Here is a 17,676-nt window from a genome sequence, read left to right as displayed (position 1 = left end):
AATTTTCTCCAAACTCTCAGGAAATAGCAATTATGAGGATGTGTGGAAGCTAAATACTTTTGGTGAGGAGTTGGTCAACGACGACAGAATGCTAACCGCCATATATTAATTAACATGGCCTTGCTTTTGTAAAACGCGGTAAATGAATTCGGTAGAATTTGCAAATTTTCTTCAAATTTGGTTTGTATGTAACTTATATTTTTGCGGGCGATTAGCATTCGGCCTCGGAACGCTTTTCTTTCGTATCCATCCTGTAATTGATGTCTGTCGTTCTTTTTTTTTTTTTTTTACCTTGAAGTAGGTATACTAGCTTAGAGCGTTACCACTGGGACCATTGATATTATCATATCGGAGCCATATTTAGAAATGTATTCTAGCAATCACAAGCTGAATTTATTTAGTCAAGTGAACCATAACATTATGAGTTTTGATACTAGTACCATTAATCCATTAATGGTCGAAACAATTCTAGTACTGTGTTCCAACTAACGTCAGACGAGTTTAATCAGCTGAAAATCAGTCATTGGAACCTAGGAGTGTTAAAGAGTGTGTGGAAGGGATGATCCGGTCTATATCCAAACCACTACCACGTTCCCAAAATACAAATGTCCCCTCCGGAGAGGGGACCGGTAACCAGAAAGCGCTCAGAGAGAGGATACCTCAGCCAGTGCCATTAAAAAAGATACGGATCCGGATCCGGATCCACCCCAAAATTTGATCAATTCTTTCTTGGTCCATGACCCACTTTTCCGTAAAATTTCTTTGAAATTCATTGAAAACTTTTGGAGATATTTTGCGGGATACTCCGGATCCTGATCTGGATCCAATCCAAAATTTAATCATTTCTTCCTTGGCCCATGGCACACCTTTACACAAAACTTCATTCAAATCCGTTCATAACTTTTTTAGTAATCCCGGATCCGGATTCATGGATATAGGATCCGGATGCAGATCCGCTCCAAAATTAAATCAAATTTTTCTTGGTCCATGGCCCACCTTTCCACAAAACTTTACAGAAATTCATTCCCAACTTTTGAGATATTGTGCGGAATACTCCGGATCCGGAGTATCATTTCTTACTTGGCCCATGGCCAACCCTTCCACAAAATTTCACCAAAATCCGTTCACAACTTTTAGTCTTGCTAACAGACAAACAGACAAACCAACCAAGACGGGGTAAAACATAACTTCTTTGGCGGAGGTAATAATAGCACGATTCGTCTTCTCTAAGCTCTCTCTGGTAGTATCAATGTCGCGATCTATCCCCTCTTCCTCCGCCACGATTTATAGGAAGCAGCATATGTAAATAACACTTCTTTAGGGCAAACAGTTATACTTCTTGTAGGCACGTGACTCGGAGAATTACGTTTCAAAATGTACACAGCCAGTGATAATTACATACCCTTCTTGTTGGTGACATAATTAAAGCCAGTGATGATTACATACACTCCTTGTTGGTTGCATAATTAGCCTAATGCCTGCTGGATAATTCCAGCCATTTTGGCGTGATTTGACAATGCTCTGTTACATAAAACTATGAAAAATTGATCGGATATGTTAACCAAAATCCAATAGTTAGGAAGATTGTTTTGTATAACAGTATGATGACATCTTAAGTAAGTCATTGTTACCTTCAGACGTACGCGAAAGAGAGCGAGAATGCACAGGCAGGGATGCAACAACAAAAAGAACGGATAAGAGAGAGAGAGAGAGAGAGAGAGAGAGAGAGAGAGATGGATGCATCTATATATGGACAGATGGATGAACTGATAGATACGAGTACATAAACAGACTGATTGATGGAGGGAAGGAGGGATGAACAGGCAGATGATATATATATATATATATATATATATATATATATATATATATATATATATATATATATATATATATATATATATATATAATCCATACATACATACATAATTGTATATAACCAGCCATTGCAAGTCCACTGCTGAACAAAGGCATCACCCAACCTTCTCCACGAAATCCTTGACGGAGCCAGTATCTGCCACGTTTTGCATGCAAACTTCACTATTTCATCTCTCCACCTCGTGTCTGGTCTTCTGCTACGCTTACAGCCACTAGGACACCAGTCAGTCAGCCTCTTGCTCCTTCGGTTATCCCATATTCTTCCTGCATGACCTGCCCACCTCCATTTCTGTTTTTATTACTTCTTTGGTATCTTTAACTTTAGTCTGCTCTTTCTCCCAAGCTAATCTTTTCCAGTCGCAAATATATTCCCAACACTGAAGTTTCCATTTTTCTTTGAGAACGGATTCGTTGATTTTCCATCGATTTTGTCAGTTGCCAGGTCTCACAACCGTACGTCATAGCTGGGAATATTACTAGTTGTATGCTTTTCGTTTCCAAAATATTGGCAAACAACTTTCCAGTATGTCTCTATATTTAGCGGAGAATGTCCATCCAATTGTAATTTGGCGTTTTATATCCTTATCATGGCCGTCTGTTAGTTTTAGTATTTACCCCAAGCAATTGTGTTCCTCGACTTCATCAAGAATTTATTCACTTATTCTGATGAAGCTTTTTGGTGCGCTTTGATCAACCATTACCTTAGTTTTTTTCCAGTTCATCTTTAGCCCTACTTTGAAACTTTCTCTATAAAGATCATTTAACATATCTTGCAATGTCTCTGCTGTTTCTGAGATCTGAACAATGTCATCTGCAAATCCTAAATGGTTTAGATTTTCTCCATCTATTTTTACTTCTTTGTTCTCCCAGTCTCTCCTTCTTAGGCATGCTGCAAATAATTTTGGTGAAATTGTACTTCCCTGACACACACCCTTCTTAGTCATAATTCTTTCCGAGTCTTTATCTAAGTTACCTGAAGCAGTTCCCTCTTTACATATGTTTTGGGGCAGCTTAACAAAGTTCTCATTTCCTTCTTGTTCCTGCAGTGAATTTATAGTTGCTACGTGGTCCACTGAGTCGAAAGCCATTTCGTAATCAAAACCTAAGCACTTTGGTTTCTTATATTCTGTAGTTCTGTCATTTAACTTTCCCTGTGTCAGTTCACTTCTGACTTGCTTGAGACTTTTTCCGTTTTTAATGACTTCTTTGATCGGATCCATGTTTTTTTTTTCCTTCTTCTTCTTCTCTTTGCCTCCTATTGATAAGCTTATTTAATATCCGCTCTTTCTAATTCATCTTTCTTTGCTTTTACTTTCATCTCCTTTCTTTGTTTCTTTAGCTCATGGGTCTTTTCTTAAATACATGTTGTCTTTGGTTGTATTGGCATTCCCTACAATCTCTGATGATTCTCCTAGCACTTTTGTTAGTTTATTATTGAACCTATCAGTGTCACACAGCATAAGTCACAGCCTGAAAACTGTTCGTTATTTCTGAGTGGCTGCTTTTTTTTTTTTTTCTTTTCTTTTTTTTTGGCTTACTTCTATTGTGCGTGTCCTTTTATTTTTAATCATCTTCTTTCTTTCACTTCTGAAATTGAATCTGGCTGCGCAACCCACCATTCTATGATCATTTTCCATATTTACATTCTTGATAACAGTGGCATTCATTATCGTGTTATTCTTATCTGATAAAATGAAGCCGATTTCATTCTTGTTTCTCCATTTGGACTTCTCCAGGTCCATTTTCTCACTGCTCTTCTGTGAAAGAATGCATTCATTATTTTGATGTTATACATTTCAGCAAAATTTACCACTATTTCAATCTGTAATTCCTTTCGCACACTCCGAATTTTCCCATATATGCTTCTCCATTTTCGATTTGCTAAGTTTTGCATTGAAGTCTCCCATTACTACAGTGTATCTGATCTTTTCTTCTTCCATATTCTGGGAGATGTCGTCACAGAATGTTTCCATTTCTTCATATGAGCTTTGAGAAGTCAGTGCATATACTTATATTACTTTCAGGGCGTATCTTTTGCCTAGTCTAACCACAAACCATGCTACTCTGTCAGATGCACTGCTGAATCTAACAATGTTCTTTGCATGATTTCTGTTTAGTAGAAATTGCGCACCACTAACTCTTTCATTTTGCCTTCCTCTGTAGTAAGAAAAGTGGTTGCTGCCTTGGAGCTGAATTAATTTTTCTTCTTTTCTGTGGATCTCACTCAGACCTACAATCGCACAATAACGCAACTAACGTTTTCTAATTCAGTCAAAAAGGTATCAAATGTAATCTAGTTCGAGCCATCTTAAATTGTAGATCTTTATGGATTTAAGTTTGTTTAATGTCCCGGCTTCTGGTTTGCCGAGAACATTCTCACTTTCGGTGGCACACTGCCCGTAAGCTGAGGAGGCAGTGCGGTTGGACCTTCAGTAGATGATGATGCAACAAGAACGCCCGTGAAGTCATTAACAGTAGAAATCATGTTTCGTTGGGAGAATTGGAGCAAATAATCTCACCTCCCTGCCACATAGTTTCTGGTGAGATGTAATTTTTCTGCCACCTTATTCAGTATATTCGGTGGAGTCCTCTATATCTTTATGTTGTCCCATGGTCCACGCCATTTAAGACGGTACCTCGAATATCTGCAAGGCCCTTCCCTATCCGCCATCCGGGGACGGGTTAAAACTGAACAGATAATTAAATATCACCAATTATTAACGTTTTATGTCATCCTCTCTATGGCTACATATATCTGCTGTTCTGTCGAACTATATATCTCCATACATATAAATATATTTTGATCTGTGTATTTGTCTCCCTTTCATTTCATCTCTTTCCCGTCCCCCTTTCTCCTTGCCATATACTGTACTTCCCCTTCCTTTCCCCCTATCTTCCTCCTCCTTCTTCTCTTCTGTCCTACACCCAGTACCATCCTGCCTCCTCCTCCCCTCCCCTTTCCCTTAGTTTCCATATCCTTTCTTCCCTCTTTCACTCTCCCTCGTCTTCTCAACCTCTCTCTCACTGTCTGTTCTCAGTAAACTGTCCTACCACTTAACATTTGCCCTTGCATTTATGACTTTTCTCATATACCTTCTCCTTACTCTTTTCTCCCATTGTTCTCTTTTTCACCCCCGTACACTCCCTTTTCTCTCTATCCATATCTCTTCCGCCGCTCTCACATTCACTTACCCACTCCTATTCTCTCTCTCTCTCTCTCTCTCTCTCTCTCTCTCTCTCATTCTTCCTTTCCCTTATTTTGTTTTCACCAAATTATTCTCCCGAGACCCACCCTCCCCTACGTTTCCTTCCTTCCCTCTCCTCTCTTCCTGTGCCTCTTCTTTCCCACACTTTACTTCCCTGTACTCCTTTCCCTGCAACACAATCGCATACAACACGCCATGTTTATAGCGCGAAACATCTAGAACGCGACTTAGGACTGAAAGATTCCTGGAGAAAGCAATTACGCGAAATCCTAGAACGGAACGCGAATTCTAAACATATAAAACCTACTAAATCTGGCCTCGATGAGCACAACACGAGCTCCCCCCCCCAAAAAAAAAAAAAAAAAAAAGGTCCGTGCTATAAAAAGGAAACGGCAGTACAGACGCAACTGAGCGACTGGCGTTCCTGTTTTTCATACCATAAATAAATTTGCCGTTCACGCCAGGCAATCGTCACCTGGTCATGGAGCAAAATTGCACTGGAATGTGGCAGGAGGATGGACGCCACCAGAGACCTTCCTTTCGTGTAACAAACTTAAAAATTCATAATTCCGGTGAATGGTTTCCTCATTTATAAGCACTGAATAATTCAGGAGTAAAATTTTCCTAGTAGGCTAAAATATGAAAAATATAAGGCTGTTCATATAATTTTATAAGACTAAATGTTTCCGTAACTAATACGAATAAACAAAACATCCTTGGTGGTGAGGTGGCGACATGGCGCATACTATTTGGAGGTATGATAATATATTGTGATCCCGAGTTAATTTCAGACTACCTGTGTAATTTCTCAATAGATTTTTGAAACGACAACAATATCAGAGTTTGTGTACTAGCCAGCTCAGTGCTGTAGTTTTCACATTTGAGGGAAACCCATAAGCTTCTGCCTCTAGATTAATAATATCCGTGTGTGACAGTCTTGGCATTGGAAAATCATGAAATCAGTGACCTTTTTTCTTTTGTTAATGGGGTGCTTCTTCGAGTATATCATATGCAGTTCAAGTGTGTTGTTCACTCATGCAGTAGCTACAGTGATTGCTAACACAATGAAAGTCACAGTACTTTGCTGGGTACAGAACTTCTTTCCCCCTACATCTGAGGCTAAATAAGTATATAACGTATAAGATGAGTGCATGTACAATTTCATATTACATGGCAGAAATTACACATATCAGAGGTAGGTCAGTGTTTGTAAATGGTTAGTTAGGTTTCGATTTTTTACTAGCTTTAATGTTCACTTACACTGTTAAGATACAGAAATTGGTAAAAAAAAATACTGAGTATCTTACCTGGTAATCTTATCTGGTTGGCTTCCCGGACCTTGAGCCTGCCCAAAGGAAGGGTCCACGGAAGCCACACACTGCTGATGCGCCAGTCCACAGAAAATAGGAAATAAGCAAGAAAAAGCAGAGCAAAGATATAGGCTGGAAGGTGCACCATATGCAGCTAAAAATTAACTACTTGCAAAAGAGTGAAGTGGGGGGGACAGGGGCAGATAGCAATAAGGCAAGAGAGAAATAATACCATCACAATAATTAATGGAATTGGAACATGGAGACGCCGAGAAGGGAAGTGAGAGCTGCTTTAAAAGAAGCTATAGGTCCTGAATAGAAATAACAGAATCGGGCAGGAAATTCCAGAGAGATACGCATAAGATATTGAAGAATCTCTTACGCACGTCAAGATGACATCTGGAGCGGGCAATCTTGAACTAGTGGCCCCGAGTAGTAGGGAAAAGAGGACGGGCAAACAGATCATCTGGGGTCAATGAGGAGTTTCCATGAAATATTTGCCAGTACAGTATTTGATGATGTCATGTCGAAGCAGTCTCGCCTGAACGAAGAATAAGTTCAAAGTCCTCAATCTACTCGCATAGTCAAGGTTTTCAAGCCCTTGTATAGACTTTGTCCAACGTCGCTGGACTGATTCCAGCAGCCTAAGGTCGTCTATGTATCCCAGATTCCACAACGACTAGGAGTACTTCAGCAATGGACGGATGTGGGAGATATCTAGGGGGATCATGAATGAGTACATAAATTTTTCATCATTAGCAACAAATACGTGCAATCACTTAAATTCTTTACTGAAATACATAATTCGTTTTTGCACCAAAATAGATTAATAAGCTGATTAAGTTAAGGGGTATTATTGTGCTCCCGGACACCTCCAATTTCTTTTTTATTATTACCAGTCAATATTATAGCAAATTCTAAGCATTTTTCAAGAATAGCGATTCCTTTGCAATTTTATAATGAGCGAGATAAAATAAGGATTTTATGCTAATGTCAACAGTTGTTACATTTGCAACAGTGTTTCAAGCATATGCTGTTTTTGGAAATATTGACTTGCGGACCAATGGCACGCTGCAAAAATCACTTGATTTATGACTGCTTTTATTTCAGCGAATTAGTGTGCTTGCTTCTGGTAGGCAGGCCTCCAATTCCATTTCAGTTTTGAATTCAGTCCAGCCATGGAGTCCACGTGCACCAGATGTGTGACGAAATACATAAAGCTCATCTCCCAGTTTTACGAGAAGGAAGACGCCGATGTTGAAATTCTGAGGCAATAGGGGGTTCTGCCAAAGCAAGTGGAGTGTCCTATTTGCAAACAACTTAGTAGCTACCGGACAGACAAGCTCCAGTGGTACTGCAGTCGTTGAGTTACCATTACCAAGACAAGAAGCGCCAGTGTATTTTCGTTGTCTCCGAATACGAAAGGTCCCTCCTGGAGCATAATCATTTACCTGCCTGGAAAATAGTGCTTTTCGTTAACCACTGGCTGCAGGAAAAAGTGGGACCACGGCACAGTGATAATCTGCCTTGGTATTTCCAATCATGCAAGCGGCGACAGGAGAAGATTCTGTTTCGAGGAAAACGAGTTCCGGCTGGACGCAGGAGCCAATTGGAGGGCCTGGAGTGAATGTGGAGACCAACGAGACACCTTTTACGAGGAAGTACGAGCGTGGCCATTTCCTTAAACAGGTTTCGGTGTTCAGCGAGATTGAACGTGTGTCGAAGAGCATTTCATCATTCCCTTCATTGATCAACATAGAAGTGCTACCTCGCTCATTCCCATCATCATGAATTTCGCACGGCCCGGGAGTGAAGTGCATAGTGACTATTGGCTAGCCTACAAAAACCTAACGGATCACGGTTATATCCACAAAGTTATAAACTACAATGAACATTTAGTGGATCAAGAGAACCTTCCAATACACACAGAAAATAATGAAATGCTCTGGAGAGAAGTGAAGTAGTAGCTGAAGAGACCTTGTGTTAAAAAAGAGTATCTCCTGCAGCATTTCGTCCACTTTTTGTTCATCCGTTGATTCAAAGGCCAGCTACATCACTCCTTCATCAAAGCAGGGCAGTTATACCCACCACAATCACACAGGCCAACACGTCCCGCCACACAACCGTTCCAACGTCATCATGAGCAATACCCGGATGAACCCCAACCTGGACCATCGGGAACTACTACTTACCTTGACTCAGATTTAGGTAAGAGTCCTAGGTTAGGTTAGGTAAGGTTAGGTTAGGTTTGGTTATTTAATTTTTGGTTTGGTTAGGTTAGGCTTGATAATTTTTGGTTTGGTTAGTATAATTTGGTTCAGGTGTGAATTTGGGTCAAGACGAAATTGTTTTTCCGGTGGCTTTCGTTGCATTTCGGACGAATTTTCGGCTTCATTCCTACCGGGAGTTGGTAGTTTCTCTATTTTTGTAATTATTTAACCCCTCATTTTCCATTATCTTCAAAGCCCTCCCCACTTTTGAGGGATTTTAAAATTGGTGAGGGTTGAAGTAGTGTCTGAGAAACTACTGATGTCAGGTAGAAATGAGGCTCAGATTCATCTAAAACACAACGAAGACCGTCGGGAAAATAATTTCGTCATCCAAAGAGGGGTTGTCCGAAACGGCAAACTTGGCAGATAAAGCTAGGTAAACTTACCAAATAAGAGTGACTTACTTGGTTAAGATGCTGGTTAAAATATTGCCTGTTATAATCAAGCACTCAGATCTGAGTGTTGGTGTGTTGCCTTTAAAGCAAAATGTGTTGGTAAAACAATAAAGATTATTTCATGAAATTTATAAAAAAGAAAAAAAATCATCCTGAGGTAACTGTCTATACGAAGAGCTTTTCTTATCTGTAAATAGCTGCAGCCCTAAGGAAATGGCCTGTACCATTCAGATATAATATAAAAAATTTGATGGAGATGACAGTTACGGTAATGGAGGAGTAAATGGATGTAGGAAAGGCAAGGAATATTGGTCAGGGGCAAAGGGTTATACAAAAGCATGAAAGGAGCAGTGAAGCAGTGAGTGTGACAAGCAGGGAGTAATGAGATAAATATTTAACAAAGGAGACAAACATCAAGCATATGACCAGTTTAGGAGAAAGCTAAGAAAACAGTAGAGTAAGCAGTCTGCGTAAAATTACCGTTTCAATCCCTCACAGAATTACGAGTTTTTGATGCTTTTTTTTTTTGTGTGTGAACAAATGTAAGATACTTTTCTTCTCTGACATTTTTGTCGCAAATTATTTTTATTTTACTCTTGAAGATAACCTAACCTAACCTAACCTAACCTTCAAGAGTAAAATAAAAATGATTTGCGACGAAAATGTCATAGAAGAAAAGTGTCAGAATTTTCTAAAATATCGAAAAATGGATAAAAAACTCGTAATTCTGTTAGGGGTTGAAACGGAAATAGAACCGCAGTCTGAAAATGTATATAACAAAACTCGATGAAAGTATCAAAGAGGTGGAGGGATTTCTAGGAAAGCAGGAAAGACTTATCCAGCAGACTGGGATAGAAAAAGAAAAACTGTATCAAGTAACTTTAGAAATCCTTGCATACTGCTTGAAGTGAAAGATAATAATAAAAAATGTGAATACCAGATGAGTGCAATTACTGAGCTGAACTGGAAATTAGCTAGTGATAACAGACAGGTAAGGTTACAACAGTATAGGGGAAATACTACAGCCAGATACATAGAAAATGAATGAACACCTTTGACAGTTCACACATCTGATAACCTATGTTTTCCAGTACGGTTTCCTGGTCATGGGTGGATGACAGGTGTGGAAAGAAACTGCTGAAAAAGAATGGAGGAGTGTTACTGCATCCCTCGTGTGCTGGTGCTGCATTAAATGTCACCATTCACCCTGCTTTGTAAAGAAGTAAAGAAGTCTCCATGCTAAAAATAATTCTGTAGTACTATGTATGTACATCTTGCAATATAATTTAGGAACATAGTAAGCACTGCTGCATGAATAGAGGTGCACATAATTTGAAAATGCTGCTGTATAATTCCTGACTGGCGAGCTGGCAGGAAACATACCCCTGAAGTCTATGAAGTGTGCTATAATACATTCACTTTGCATGTATAAATTCAAATCTGGATAATATTAGTAATTATTTCATGCAAATAACTGCAAAAGGAAGAAAAATCGTTATTCATGCATTGCCTTTAAAGTACACTGTATTTTGCTTGTAAATGCATCTTCTGTATGCGTTCTGCCGTCATTTTTTACCAATTCTTTCGCATATATACATATTTCCTACCAAAAAAGAAAAAAAATTACCTGGTTATCGCCGCATGCAAAAACAGTTTGGAATGGGTTAGCGATGTGTCTGACTCATTGAACAGAAGAAACATTCAATATTCTCGCGCTTTTAGCGCTCATGCAGCGCATTCTCGCCCAGTCTAGCGACTGTTGCGGCATTCAAACGCCTGAACTGGACTGAGTTTCGCCAACACTGATGGTCCAGATTTTTTTTAGTAAGGATGATTGACGCTCAGGAACGTCTGACGACTGAACGTCGTCGTTGGACCGCCTGAACTCATGGCATCTATAGCACGGCCCTAAGAGATCAACGATGGTAGTTGGCCAGCCAGCAAGTGAGAAATTCATTCCAACTATGATTTGAAATTCCCATTTAAACTCGAAGTAGTTGAAACATTTTTTTTTTATTCCTGCCACTTTGAATAATTTTCAAAGCCAGTGATCCTTTCCTCTTACCTTCCTCATAACTGATGATGTGAAAGTTCTAACCATCGAATTATGTCCTTATCTCTATTTTGGTATTTCATTATTAAGTGTGTAAAGAATAACAGAAACGCCTGGACTGCCTATGGTAAGACTGGGGAAGAAAATATTGCAACAAACTGCCATATCACATAACTAATATTACATATATTGTTGCTATTATATGTTCAATTTACTATTAACTGTGATATGTCTGAAGGACGTTCGGTATGGTTAATAAATGCAGCCTTTGATCGTGATGAGGCATCCCACTACCCCAGCCCCCACTAACCACTGATGAGTTGTTTAGCCTTTGTTTACTGTTCTGAGGCGAGAGTTATGCAACGAACTTTTCGCTATTTCTGGATAAGAATAGGGCAGTCGCTTGATATTTGCTTAAAATTTTTACAGTGCTGGGAGGGTACCTTACGCTGCCCCGTTGTTGTGGAGTGAGCCAGTGAACGGATGTATGACGCAAATGTTGTGGCAGATGGTTGAGTCTAAGGGCGAGAGGCTGATTTGAGGAGGAACACATTTGTCATTTTAAGTGGCTGCAGGCACAGAATGGGCAGTCTAACATTTAAAATCGTGTTTGGTAACAGTTTAATGAGTGCTTAGCGGTTTTGGGGAGTGATGTTAGCTGAAGGGTCAAAATTTGGACTTAAGGTTGGGACGGTATTATTTCCATGAGATATTTTCTAATGCTCAGCGAAAAAATTAGAACACAGTAGGTATTAGGAACGCAATTCCCGTCTTATATGTGGCTGTACTGTATATATTTTCAACAAACTCATAGCCCACTTACAGCTGCCTCTCCCATTTTCACCGCCAAGGAGGTTATGTTTTACCCTGCTTTGGTTTATTTGTTGTTCGTTTGGATGTTTGTCTGTCAGCCTGTTAGCAGGATTACTCAAAAAGTTATGAACGGATTTCGATGAAAGTTTGTGGAAGGAAGAAATGATTAAATTTTGGGCCGGATCCGAAGTATCCGGCACAATATCTCCAAAAGTTCTCAGTGGATTGAATGAAATCTTGTGGAACGGTGCGTCATGGACCAAGAAAGAACTGATTTAATTTGGGGGCGAATCCGGATCCTTTATCTACGGATTCGGATCCAGGATTACTCAAAAAGTTATGAACGGATTATGATGAAATGTTGTGAAAGGGTGGGCCGTGGGACAAGGAAGAAATTATCAAATTTTGAAGCGGAACCGGGTTGGGATCCGGAGTATCACGCACAATATCTCCAACGGTTCTCATTGAAATTCATTTAAATTTTGCGGAATGGTGGGCAATGGATCAAGAAAGAATTGATTAAATTTTGGCACGGATCCGAATCCTACATCCACGGATCCGGATCATGATCCTTTGTAATGGTATTGGCGGAGATATGCGTCTCAGAGCTTTCTAGTCTTCTTCCTCTTTCCCACTCCTTCTCCCTTTTTTCCCTTTTCCATCTCCATCTCCCTTTTCATTCATTCATCCCTTCTCTCTCTCTCTCTCTCTCTCTCTCTCTCTCTCTCTCTCTCTCTCTCTCTCTCTCTCAATAAAGATTTCTCCCACTGCCGCCCCTCGCTGATTCCGCTCACTTTTATGGCTGCGGTCTCCTGTATCACTTAGCAAGCTAATCTCTCTCTCTCTCTCTCTCTCTCTCTCTCTCTCTCTCTCTCTCTCTCTCTCTCTCTCTCTCCACCGTAGAAATGCATCCCATAGCAAAACAGTACTAGGATTAATTTGTCATTCATCAGTACAGTCCAATAACACTGATAGTGAAATTTATGACCAAATTGCTGAAACATGTAGCACCCATAATACTGTAATCTTTGGTGATTTTAAGTAATCGATTGCCAAATGGAGAGAAACTCGCTACACACAGGGCTGGACCTGTACACGAATTTGCAAGAAAGTTAATTGCATAAGTTCATAGACTGCCCAACACGAGGAGTTAGCATATTAAATCTGGTTTTGGCCACATCGGTAAATATGGAAAAAAATGCTGTCGTAGCAGAAGAGTTTCGTACAAGTGACCATCAAATGGTAACATTCAACATGAATTTCAATAACGAAAATGTGAGGGCTACTTACAAGAAAGGGCCTGATCACAAGAGCGGATTGTCAAAAATTAAAGGAAATAATTGGTTCTAGTAACTGGATTCCCATTGATCAGATAGTAGATATTAATGAAGCATGGAAATAGTTCACAGATATTCTCAGTAAAGCAGTAACATTATTTATTTCAAAGCAAAATTTACGGCCTCCTAAAAATGATTCACCCAAATGGTGAAATACAGAAGTTAAACGTTGCCTATTGCCTAAAAAAAAAATGGCACACAAAAATTTTATTATCAAAAAGAATCAAATGGATAAAAATAAATATGCTTTTCCTTGAAAAGCAAGAACAATAAATAAATAAATAAAATAAATGAAGAAAAAATAATGAAAAGAAAAACCTCGAAACTCACATTACATCTACCAATAAATCTAACCCAAAAGAATCTTTCAGCAATATCAGAAACAAGAAGACAATATCTCCAACAACTGGCCCACCAGTCACAGGTAATGGAGAGTATACCGAAGATGAAACAGATGGTTAAAATTTTGAACATTTTCTTTGCAGCCGTAAATACTACTGAAAATACAGATTCCATTCCCACAGCTTTTCCTGTTACCAAAGAGTAGGGCAACATATTTAGCGATATTACTGTTAGCGAGAATGATATACAAATTGCCACTGGTAATCATAAAGCGAATAAAACACCAGGGCCAGATAAAATATATCTGCACATTCTAAAAGAAGCGTTGAATGAAATATATAAACCATTAGCTGAGCTATTCAATAAATCACTAAGAAACAGTAATGTGCCCCGTGAGTGGAAACTAGTAAATGTAACCCCGATATTAAAAAAAAAAAAAAAAAAAAAAAAAAAAAAGCAACAAATCGGAACTAGAATATTATCAACTAATATGTTTTACTTCAGTGGTGTGCAGGTTGTTGGAAACTATTCTCAGAGACAAGTTTGTTAAATACTTAGAACTAAATAATCTTATTAAAGATTCACAACATGGTTTTCGAAATATCCACTCTTTCCTTACGAATCTGTCTGATTTCTTCTATGATATATTCAATATATGTGATGAGACTTGATCTGTTGACACTGTATATCTCAATTTTCAAAAAGCATTTGATAAAGTTCCCCATAAAATACAGCCTCAGAAACTGGATGTACATGGGTTCAGAGACAATATTCTTGGGTGGATCAATGACTGGCTTATAGAACGTAAACAGAGGGGTCGTAATAAATGGTAAAAAATCAGACTGGAAAAACGTTACTAGTGGTGTACCACAGGGCTCAGTATTAGGTCCTATCCTGTTTTTAATATGCATAAATGAAATAGATGAGGATTTAATTTGTAAAATAACCAATTTTGCTGATGACACTAAGATTGGTAACAGAGCATAGACATGTTTACAGTGGCAGGCAATAGAGAGTGATCTCTATCTAATGTTTAATTGAGCCCAAACCTGGCAGATGGACTGTAATATTAGTATATGCTAAGGTCTAAACATTGGAAATAGAAATGGAAAAGCTAGTTACACCATGAACAATATTCGACTAGATTAGACCAGTCATGAAAGACTTAGGAATTATAACAACAAATGATCTTAACCCATTAACTCCCAGGGTTCCTGTGAGAGGGCTCTTGCTGGAAGGGTATAAAGCATACTGCCCCCCCCCCCCCCACTTGTTGGCTCATAATGCGAAACTCACAGTTCCCTACCCCGGGGTTCCCTCTTTTATCAACTTTTGAAATGCCCAGTTCCGTCCTGTTTTGAGGATGCTGCGGGCAAATGGATTAAAGGAACTGATAGATTAACAAGTGCATATAACCAAGCAGACACTCTACGGAGGCCAGCAAATTAATCGGATTCATTGGTAGAGCTTTCGAATAGAAAGAAGGTAATGTCATCCTCGCCTTATATAATAATTCTTAGTATTACACTTGATGCCAACTTAATTTAATTATTCCTACCTCCAGAGTATGCGAAAGAGAGGGAGAGTGCACAGGTAAGGAGGGAAGACGGAGAAGAATGATGGAGGAGCTGGAGGAGGAGGAAAAAGAAGGATTAAAAGAGGAGGAGGTGAAGGAGAATGAGAAGGAAAAAGAAGAAGGAATAAAAGAGGAGGAGGAGGAGGGAAAAAAAAAAAGGAAAACAGAGGAGGTGGAGAAGGAGGAGGAAAAAGGAGAATGAATAATTGAAGAGAGAAAGAGAGAGAGAGAGAGAGAGATGGACTTGTAAGAGCAGATGGACATACTGTATAGATAACTTGACAGATACGAGTAGATAAACATAGATAGATCAGTGAAAGAAATTATGGATAGATAGATGATAAAACACACACACACACACACACACATATATATATATATATATATATATATATATATATATATATATATATATATATATATATAGATATATATATATATATATATATATATATATATATAAGGTGTTCAGCACTTATACGGAGAAAAAAAAAAGGATATTTGGGTGGGCAAAATATGCAATCGATTCCACTTTACAAACAAAGCATTGAAGCAAAAATTTATGTTTTTGTCAATGGAAAGTCATGCCTCACTAGCCCTGTATTCTGTAAATCTAACTGATCTGAGTATGTGAAGGGTATGGTGAAGAAAGGTTCAAAAAACAATGTGGTACAAAAAGAAACAATATTTTTGAACTATACAAGAAGCATAATCAGTTTATTACACATGGGAATTTTTGGTCGAGTCGTAGAAGGCTCTGTGGTGCTGCACAACATGGAAGCTCAGCTGTCGTTCTTCATTCTTCGTCAAACCACTGCTGTAGTCCATTGCCAGTTTAATTGTCCGCTCAGCAGCGTCATTGACCACTCTGAGGTGGGCCATGACATCAGGAATGGGGCAGAGGTCATTGATGCTTGTCAGAGTATCCAGCTTCAAACAGTGTAAGAGGTTTAAAACTTAGAGATTCTCAGATCTGATGCCTTATCAATTCTTCATGTTAAAACGGTGCAGACCATTCTTCCTCGGCAGTGCTGTGGTCATATTGTTCAGTATTTCCTGCTTTTCCTCAGCAAAGACTGTCAGAATACATGGCTAGTGGAGCCAAGTCCTCACTGAGATACCAGAGGTGGCTTTTGACTTTGTCCAATGCCTTCTTTGCTACAACGGGATCCACCTCTTTCAATTCTTCAATATTCTTCAGGAGATTGACGTCATTGATTGGAGCGCCGAGAGCATTTGGGGTTTCAAACCAGAGCATTACCTAGATGACGACGAGGAAGACACAGATGCGTTTGATGGCCTCCTTGTGATGCCATGTGAAGGGGAAGGATGCTGCATCCTTCAGTTGATTTCTGAAAAGGAACATCTTGAGGCAGTAAAGGCCTTTGGCTATCCAACGTGCTCTGTGATAGGCACCTGGACGGTGAAAGGTCATCCGTGCTGGCTTCTTGCCGAGGAAAGCCAAGGACAGCTGGAGGAGCTAAAGGCAGTCATCACGGTTTTGCACACGAGCCATGTGGCTGAGTATGAAGTGTTCAATGTCCTAGGCTCTGTTGGCATTCCACGACTAAGATTTTTCATCTAGGTCATTATCGTAGGGCTCAAAGAAGTTTGTGTCAATTTTGTTCCAGAACTCTTTGAATCGACCGAAAAGAGGAATTTCAGGACAAGAACAAGAGAAAAAGAGGTCAAAGATCCCTGCCGCTGTGAGTTCACACATGTGATGCCTGCATGCTAAGAACAACAGCGGGACTTGGAGACCTCTTTTAGTGACAAAGCAAACTCCACTGTGAACTCCGGTGTTAGACGCCGTAGTATCAAAACAGCCCTGCAATCAAGGGCTTCACTTCCGGCCATTCATCCAGAGTCCATAGCACTGCTGCTCCCATTCCTTCACCCATTCCAGCAGGGATCTTAGGGATCGCCAGGATCATCTCCATACCAAGCACCAAGCCCTGTAACAACAATCGCCAGGCGATCACTGTGGCTGCTACCATCGATGTTAGGCAAGAGCTTTCAACCAAAATGGAGACTCAAGAGTGCTTATGGCTGGAATTCTTTTTTTTATATTTTCAGCGATCTCAGTCCTTGATTCCTTCCGAACAGAGTGGAGAGATCCAACAGACAACATGAGTTTCCCCACGTCAAACCCTGCTGCGATCAAGGCGGGAGTTGTATTGCAACTCGCGTTGAAATGAGGCATGGTTTGAGAAGGCCAAAGAGAAATCGCGAAGTATGGTGTAGTTCCCATCATCAGTGGAACTAAATAAGCACTTTGCCCTTGAAGTTCCTGAAGGTTCGATTTTTCTGCCACCGTATTCCCTGCGTGTCGTAAAATGCGGCTAAAAGGGGCGGGGTGAGGGGACTAGGCACCCCCTCCTCTGTTTTTTAGTTCCTAAAAAGAGACAGGCCAAAGAAAGGGATGGGGAATTGAGTTATTCCCGTACTTGAAGATTGGGTCTATAAATGTGCGTGGATGTAGTATGATTGAGGCTG

The sequence above is a fragment of the Coenobita brevimanus genome, chromosome 53 (assembly GCF_032717465.1).
Source record: "Coenobita brevimanus isolate Jiangsu-jjx chromosome 53, ASM3271746v2, whole genome shotgun sequence".
Taxonomy (NCBI): domain Eukaryota; kingdom Metazoa; phylum Arthropoda; class Malacostraca; order Decapoda; family Coenobitidae; genus Coenobita; species Coenobita brevimanus.
Note: the sequence above shows the minus strand (reverse complement) of the source record.